Raw genomic sequence first — 9,147 nt, 5'->3', positions numbered from 1 at the left:
TAAGAAGGCCACTTCTGCAGGTTCCCTTGAGGACAGTGCTCTACGAATCCACAGGGCTCCTGGTCTGACGGACCTGTCCTTTGAGAAATGGGTTGAAATCCTGAAAGTGAGCCTTAGGTCTCAGTCTGCCAGGCCTGCCTGCTGCTTACTGGAGTGAGAGCAGAAGCAGATGGTATAGTCCTTGAAGTGTTCCCTCCCCTGTGGAGTGTGGGGGTCTTCGCAGTTCACATTCAATGCCATCATATCCATTTTTGGCAGGGTCTGGGCGCCCTCCTCTGTGCTGCTCTAAATTTATACGTCGAATGTAGGTCCTCGTCTTCTTGGGGCATCTCAAGAGGAACATCAGGGGTGCCTCAAACCCCTGCCCCCACCAGGGGACACCCCCCGCTGACCGCTCCATGAAACTCACTGTCGTGGCACCTCGCGTTCCTCAGGCCTCACTCCGGGTCCTCATCTTCACTCTAGGGAAGGCTTGGGACAGCCACTTCTGCTGATCTGACATCCCTCTACTCCGACAAAGGTCTCAGGAGCACAATACCATCAAAAGAAAAGAGGGTTTATTTACACTTGACTTCCATGTCTGGTCCCATCAGTGCTGCAAACAAGGAGGGGGACTCTCCATTGTCTTCTCTGGTTGTGCGGTGATTGAAACTGAAACCATCAGTCTTCCGGGTCCTCACCCTGAGTCCCGTGAAGACCGGGGACACATTCTCCCATAGAACTGAGGCCGCTCAATGAGTCCATCACCCTCTCCAGTCTGGGACACTCGAGACAGAAACGATGTGAGGGGCCCACCCTGACAGATATTCTGGCGATCTCTAGGCACTCCCTCAGGGTCCCCATTTGCTATCTATCAGGGGCGGGGTCTCTTTCCTCCGCTGACCTTAGCCTACCAGCCTCCACACCAGGCCTTCACCTCCCTGCGCTCCAATGGGGACATCAGGGCCTGCCAAATATGACTGCCCCTGCCTGGATCCTCCCAGAACTGAGAGTAGGGTGGCTGATTTGTGTTGCCGACTTTCATGTGGGGAGAGCCCGTAACTGGCACACAGGGCCCTCCCCGTGACTCTCCTGAGGGCCGTTGCCTCGATCTGAAGAATCAGAGCTACTATCTTAGGCCAAAGCCTTCCTCCCAGAGACTATGCAGACAGACCTTAGCCAGAGATCTCCAAGAGACCTTCCTCATCGAGTCTCAGGGGCGGGACGTTGTTGAGCCACCTTAGGTATGGGGACGGGCTTGGTCCAGTCTGCCCACATTCAGATCCTCACCTTGATTTCAGACCACAGCTGGGGCCCCAGCCTGTACTGAACCAAAGCTCTGGAAAAGTCCGAGCTCTTAGAATCTGAAGCCAACGTCTGCGTGAGCCACGTCCGGCAGCAGCTGCGAGAAAGTTCTGGGAACACATAGGGGTGGTCCCTCTGGCCTACCATCTGGGGCGGAGCTCTGTGTGACCCAGTCGATGAGGACTCGGTGGTCTATAGACCCTCGCTCGGAGTCCTCACTCAGGGTCCTCATCAGAGCCTGGGACTCCTCCCTCGACTGAGCCGAGCGCGCCAGGCCCCGCACGAAGCCCTCAGCGTCCTGAGTCTTCAGGGACGTAGTCAGGACGCTGGGCTTCCGAAGACATCTGCCTGGGGCCTTGTGTGCCCAACAAGCTGGACGGGACTCTGTGGGGCTCCCTCTGCAGGCAAGAGGTCCTCTCCTTGGTGCTGAGTGTCCCCACCAGGACTCCGGTTATGGACACGAATCCTCGCTCTGCAGAACCTACAATGGACCCCTTGCAGGCATGACCCTGTCAGACGAGGCCCTTCCTTCGCTGAGGTCAACCAGGCAGAAATGAGGCGGCTTAGCAGCCTCGTAGCTGCGACCGGCGGCTTTAACGGCCGAGGGCAGGATTGGGGGTCTTTAAAAGCCCCTCATTTGTCGAAAGAGCGACTCCCTGTTTCGTCCCTCCAGGCCCTCCCCTCAATCATGGCCAGTGCAGGGATTCCACCATCCCTCATATGCGCTTACTCTGCTCCCACTGAGGTCCGTCCCACCCTGAGTCCTCCCAGGTGGAAGTTAGCATGAGCCACAATAGGGCCGGGATGCTTGAGTCCCGACGAGGTGACGGCAGATGTGTGTCCCTGTGGAATGCCACTGTTCTGGAGTCAGGGGTCCCCACATGCGTCATTCGGGGTCCTCAACTCTATATGTCCGCAATCCGGGATCCTCCCTCTCCTGACCGGAGGCCACTGCCCTAAGGCCAAGGCTTTCCCCAGAGCTGACAACTCTGGGGATTAAAAGAGGGGATGGGGAGTCTGACTGCCCAGCCTGGGCAGTCTAGATCTGAGAGCAAGTTTGGGTGTTTTTCTGAGCCAGCCCCTATATTCTGGGGTGGCAGTCTCTCCGTCCTGTTCCTGGGTGTCAGCTCATTATGTCCCTTGACTCTTGGATTGCCGGATTGCTTGGAAAGACCACATCCCTGCACACTCTTGAGCTGTGTCCCTAATGGACCCCTTGTAGCTTCGTGTCCCACGCTTGATGTGCGGCAGGGAAACTGCAAGATCAGGCATGGGGCACAGGACAGCGGGTGGACTGTCAGAGGAAAATGACGCTCATCTACACTTCTTTTCAATAGTCAGAATGAGACTCTGTGCATTCCGTTTTCATTGACTTATGTCCTCTGGGAAGGAGCTGCCCAGGATGGCTTTGCCATCCCTGACTTTCAGTTGCTCTGACACTGCATATGCAGATGATCACCTTGTCACCGAATATTAGCTGTGCCACCTCTCTCTTCACAACTTTCGTCTATTGTGCTATTCTTCATTGCTTTGGCTACATATTTGAACCCAGTCTTTGGGCACAGAGTCCTTATTTTTATTCTCTGGGGCACATTTTGGCATGTGAAGGAACACAAGTTCTGCTTTAGGCAGAGAGGCGTGGAATGAGCAGTGTGCGCTCCAGGGGAATGCAGACCAGGTGTCGTGCCCGTCCTGTCTCTTACCAGTCCCGTGAAATCGAGCCTGTTACCAAACTCCAGGACGAAGCGATTGCAATCAACCAAACCGCTGCTTAGCACGAACGATTGAGTCCAATTGTATCCTCACTCGCTTGTTTGTGGAGGAGTCTTTCCCAGTTGCATACGACTCAGAGTTCTTGGAAGTTCTGTCAATGACTGACATCTCCCTTCCCAGCTGTCCTTCCATCTAAATGACCATTATTTGTATTCGTCTAACCACCAGTGAATATCCAGGCCCTGCCTAGAATTCTCCAATTTATACTCAAGATAAACCTCTTGAGTGCCTTTCTGGTGGAGCATTCTCAGAGCCCCCAGCCCAGGGAATGGCATCCCAGTCCAGTGCATTCTGGGCACCCCACCTCAAAGGAGTATCACCCTCATTACTCAGAACCTCCCAGGCGATGGTGTGCATACCACATCTTGTCTGCGCTCTGTGTTCCACAGCACTGGGACAGGAGCATGGGACACCTTCCCTACTCCGGGTGAAGACTTTCCCTGGTTCACTCACATTCCCAGGGTGGCTAAAGATAAGGACAATCTCTCCCTGCAGGCTTAGTCTTTCATCTCTCGGGTCCTCCATCTCAGTGAGGGGCCGGTCCCTGCTCACCACTTCCACAGCCTCATCTAGCCCAGCCTGCGTCCTCACTTAAAATTATTATCTGTCAGTGAGAGATCCGCAGTTTTCTAAGACTCCAAACTGTCTGGCCCCAGGATACTGACATTTGATTGCTTTCATCTGAAACCCCTTCCCCTCTTTACCCTTTCCTTTTTCCTTCTTTTTTAGGTCCTAGAATATCCCGACTTTTTTTTTTTTTTTTTTTTTTTTTACATGATGGCAAGTACTAGACTCTAAAATTCAAAGGATCCACATTTGGTCTTTTTTTTTTTTTGTCGTAGTTTAAGTAAGTTTCACATTAAAACATATCTTCAAAGAGAAGCGTCGGAACTACAAAAGTCTGTTTTCCCTTGGATTAAAAGGAAGAGCAGGTCCTATTGATGCAAAGAAAGTTGCAATCAGATTGAGGCTGTTCAGAGACAAGTGGTCAGGAGAGTTGGTTTTCAGTCCTGCGCTGATTCTACCACATATACGAGAGCACCCACGTCTGGAAGCAAATGCTGTGTGCATATTGCCTGTGCTTAACAGCGAATTATGGATTTTCATGGCCTTCTATCAGTCACTCTTTTGCTTTGTGTCCTTCCATAATGCTGTGCTGGTCGATGGCAACTATTCGACGGAGCATCCTCTTCCAATACGTTTTCTCCACTGTCCATTGCCACAGTCGTCTTTATGCATCTGCTTTCCTCCTTCAACGAAAAGAAATGAAGACATGTATCTGCTTTATAAATTTGCTCTTAGGTAAATCCAGGGCCTCAGCTGAGAGGTGAGTGGATTGTCTACTCACAGTGTCTGCCCTCCCCGTCAGAATCGACCTCCATGTCAGTTGACTCCCCAGGCATTTTGCGTGAGGCCTTCCACCCAGATGCTGGAAGAGTGAGATATCAGACTGGCACCGGATGCGTGGTGAGCCACGGCTTTGCATCCTACAGAGATGGTGTAGCAGTAACTGAGGATGCCTGGAGTGGCCGGGCAAGGTCTTCTGTTTGTCGTTTTTGTTGTGTTGTTATCGTTTATTAAAGCATCTCCAGTATTAGCACGACTCCTTCTAGAGAGCTCATTTTAAATGAATGATTGGGAAATAACCAAGACTGTGAGCATGAGGACTAATTCGTTAGGATTTAATATTTCTTGCATGTGTAGGTAATCTAACCAATTCCAGGTTTATAACGGTAATTTTTACAAGAAGATACACTAGAAGAAATTAGGGAAACCAAGAATCAACAGTCTTTTTCGTATTTAGAGTTTCTCTCCCTTTCTGGCCTTCATAATTAAATATTTATAAAGTACTCATCAATGGCCATGCCACCCTGAACGTGCTCGATCTCGTCTGATCTGGGAAGCCAATCAGGGTCGGGCCTGAGTAGTACTTGGATAGGAGACCACATAGGAAATCCCGCTGCTGTGGGTGCTTAAAAATACATACATAAATGAATGAATGAATAAATGAATGAATGAATGAATAAATAATTAATAAATAAATATTTATTAACTATCTAATACAAATTAGGACCTGTATTGATACTACAACCCCAAATGAGACAGACTCTCTTCTCTTCTTAAATATAGCTCTTCACTGAGGTATGATCGTTGTACACAAAGCTGCCCACATTTCACGTATACAACGGGGTGAGTAAGGACGGAAGTATACACCCCTAAACCTCCAAACCATCTATGACGTAAACATATCCCGTTCTTCAAAACGGTGTCCCCACTTTATATGTATTTATTTTTTATTGCGAGAGGCGCGGGGAATACAAAACAATTAACATAACATTCTCCCTATCATCAAAAGTTAAGTATGCATTATCATGTTGGTATCTGTGATACCCAGTACGTTTCTAGAACTTATTCCCCTTATATGACTGAAAGTTTGCACCCTTTGACAAGTACCTCCCCATATCCCTTCCTCCCTGCCCCTGGCAACCACCATTCTATGCTGCTTCTACGGGTTTGACTGTTTTGCATTCCTCATATCAGTGCTTCTTCTGTGGCTGGCTATCTCACTTAGCATCATGTTCTCTGGGTTTGTCTCTTTGGTTGCAATGGCGAGGTTTCCTCCTTTCGAAGGCAGATGAAAGCTCCATTGTATGTGATACCCTATTTTCTTTATCTGTTCATCCATCGGTGGACATTGAGGTTGCTTCCATTTCTTGGCGATGGCGTATCCTTGTTGCCATGAACACCGCAGCGCGGTTATATCATCAAGATCCCGATTTCGGTTTCTTTGGATAGATATCCGGAAAGAGTGTTGCTGAATTATATGCTAGCTCTATTTTTTAATTTTCTGAGGAACTGCATACGGTTTTCCATAGTGGCTGCACCATTTATGCTCCCGTAACACGATACGAGTCATCTTTTCCATGTAGTTGCACATAATTCGTTTGGTCTCTAGGTGGGGGAGACAGCAATTCAATCAGCTTCACGATTTTTCTTGCGGTAGGAATGCTTCATTTGATAACCACTCTCTTAACCCAGTTTCAAATGCACACTACAGTATTGTTCAATATGGTCACGGGGTTTTCAGCAGCTCTTTACTGCTTACTCATCTGGCCTAAGTGAAACTAGACCAGTTGAACAGCAACTCCCTGATCCTCCCTTCCCCCAGGCCCGGGCCACCGCCACTCTCCTGTGTGTTTCTATGATTGGCTAGTCTATTTGCCTCACATCAGTGGACTGAAGCAGTATTTATCCTTCTGCGACTGACTTACTTCATTTAGGATAACGTCTCCCAGGTTCATCTGCGTTGTTTCATATGACAGGATTTCTTCCATTTTTAAGGCTAGATTATAATTCATTGTATGTTTATATCACATTTTCCTTATCCACGTATCTGTGGATGGATGTGTGGGTTGTTTACATAATCAGCTATTGTGAAGAATGACACAACGAACGTAAGTGTGCACGTATCTTTTTCAGATAGACATTTCTTCTCCTTTGGATGTATACTCAGACGTGGGATTGTTGAATCATGTGGTCGATATAGTTTAACAGTTTTTGAGGAACATCCAAACTGTTTTCCGTAAGGGCTGTACCAATTTACATTCCCAGCGACACTGTACAAAGTTTCCTTTTTCTCAACACCCTCACCAACCGTTGTTATTGCTTGTCTTTATGATAAAACTATGCTAACAGGGATGAGGTGACATCCGATTGTGGCTACGGTTTGCATTTCCTTGACGATGAGTGGCGTTGGCCACCTTCTCATACCCCCATTGTTCATTTCTATATCCTCTTTGGAAAAAGACCCAGGGTTCTTGCTTACTTCTTGAGTGAGTGAGTGTGTTTTTAATCAATCAATTTGCACTTGACATGTATGAGTTCCTAGTACAATCTGGATATTAACCCCTTATCGGATATTTGGTTCGTGACTACAATCTCCCATTTCATAGATTGCCCTTTTTGTCTTGTGAATTATTTCCATTGCTGTCCAGTAGCTTTTCAGTTTACTGTAGTCCCACCAGAGTTTTTATTGGCTTATCCTGTCATGTCTGTGTTTTCATACTAGAAAACAAATCATTGCGAAGAGCAGTGTGGAGGAGGTGTTTCCCTGTGTCTTCTTCTTGGGTCATATGGACTCGGGTCTCATTTTGAAGTCTTCGATCCGTTTTGCTTTACTTTTGGAGTATGATGTCAGATAAGCATCCGGTTTTGGTCTTCTGCACGGGGATGTTCTATTGTCTTCACACCTTTCGTTGAAGAGACTATCACTTCTCCATTGTGTATTGGCTTTGCCCTTGTCAAAGATTACTTGACCGTGTAGGCGTGGCTTCATTTCCGGGCTCGATGTTGTTTCATTGCCTCTTTGTCTCTTTTTCTTTTTCTTTATTTTCCTACTATGGCAGTGATGTGCTTAGTATAGATTTGAAAAAATAGTTCTGAGTCAGTAAATGCCAGGCCGATATCTGTTCCCCTGTCTCAAAATTACTTTGGCGAGTCGAGGTGTCTTCTGGCTTCATGTGAATTTCAGAATGTTTTCGATATCTGTGAAAAATTCCGTTGAATTTATGATAGATACTGCATTGAAGCTGTAGGCGATTTGGGTACTAGGGCTATTTCAACAATATTCATTTCTCCAATCCATGAAAGTGCGATATCTTTTCTTTCCTTATTGTCTTCTTTAAATTTTTACATCAATGTCTTGTAGTTTTCAGTGTGGAGATCTTTCACCTCCTTAGTGAAATATATTCCTAAGTCCATTATTCTTTTGGACACGATTTTGAAAAGAATTGTTTTCTTACTTTCCTTTTCAAATAGTGTGTTGTCACCAAGTAGAAACACAACTGATCTTTGCACGTTGTGTTTTCTACCCTGCACCTTTCCTGAATATGTTTGTTAGTTGCAACAGTTTTGCACATGGAACATTCACCCGACTCTCTCTCGCCTCACGCCTAGACAGGAGTTGCCATGTCTCTTGGGGTTGAGCTCTGCCAGCTCGTGGGACGGATTGATGGCAGTGAAGTCAAATTGCTCTTCTTCTTATTTCAGCTGATCTCTTTGTAGGCTCGCCTGTGTATTGCAACTTCTGGACTAGGTTCTGGATCTCTCCTGAAGGGATTTTGCTACTAATATTGTTAAAGCTGTGTTTCTACGGGGATACGTGAGCTGAGAATGCCTATTCTAGCATCTGGCTGACGCCACTCAGCCCAGACCTTTTGAAATTTTTTGATCCCAACAATTTTACTGCAGCGCTCATTCGTAGTTGCAAGAAAATCCCTATTCACATGACGTGTTATCTTGTTCTGGACCACGAAAAGAGAGGAAAGGATATGCACTTTGTCACATGAAAGAACAAAACTTTTATACTTATGCTGAGAAACAGCCATAATGAGTGATGTGGATCGTTCATGAAACAGACACTAGAGCCAAATTAACCTTCTAGTGCAGGAACCTTTTCAAAACACAAGAGAATTTTAAAAGTTCCCAAATCAATCAATCAATCAGTCAATCAATCGATCGATCATATGTGCCAGAAAACAAAAGCTGATAAGTCTCCCAGGTAGTGAAGCAGAGCAAGAACAACAAGAAGACGTACGATGTGTTCCCTCCAGCTCCAGCTTGGTGCTCAGCTCCTTCAAATGTTACCTTTCTTTTCAACCCCAAATGCGGAATCTCCCTCAGACCTCGCTGGATGTGGGACGTGCCGCTGGACTTGGCCCTAGAACTTGCCTGGCCCGGCAGTAGTACCAGGCCTGGCTGTATCTGTAGCTCCGGCTCTGTCTTTCTCATCTCTCGAGTCCTCTTTATACTTTACCCTACAATGGAATCCAGGACCTGCGAGGCCTGACAGCAGGGTCTGGATTCCGTCGGACTCCCGTTTACTAGGTGAGTTGGTCCTTCATTCTTTGAAGGGAACTCCCATTCATATCGGGCACCTCACTCTGCTGAACAGAGATTGTCCTCCCTACACCGAAGGTCTCACATCCCTGATAAGTGTGATGAAAAAGTGAGGACAGGCCCAGCCTGACAGCTCTGCATAAAGCCTTCCAGGTCTCACAGCAGGGGCTAGGCTCCTTGTAACACCAATAT

General features: G+C 47.3%; 1 pseudogene; it reads left to right on the top strand.

The window, feature by feature from the left end:
* The first annotated feature begins 4,910 nt into the window (after window positions 1-4,910).
* LOC111735498 lies at window positions 4,911-5,029 on the top strand (annotated as a pseudogene).
* The last annotated feature ends 4,118 nt before the right edge of the window (window positions 5,030-9,147 follow it).

The sequence above is a fragment of the Pteropus vampyrus genome, unplaced genomic scaffold (assembly GCF_000151845.1).
Source record: "Pteropus vampyrus isolate Shadow unplaced genomic scaffold, Pvam_2.0 Scaffold1000002346, whole genome shotgun sequence".
Classification (NCBI taxonomy): domain Eukaryota; kingdom Metazoa; phylum Chordata; class Mammalia; order Chiroptera; family Pteropodidae; genus Pteropus; species Pteropus vampyrus.
The sequence above is the reverse complement of the archived record's forward strand: the minus strand, read 5'-3'. Positions and strand labels throughout refer to the sequence as shown.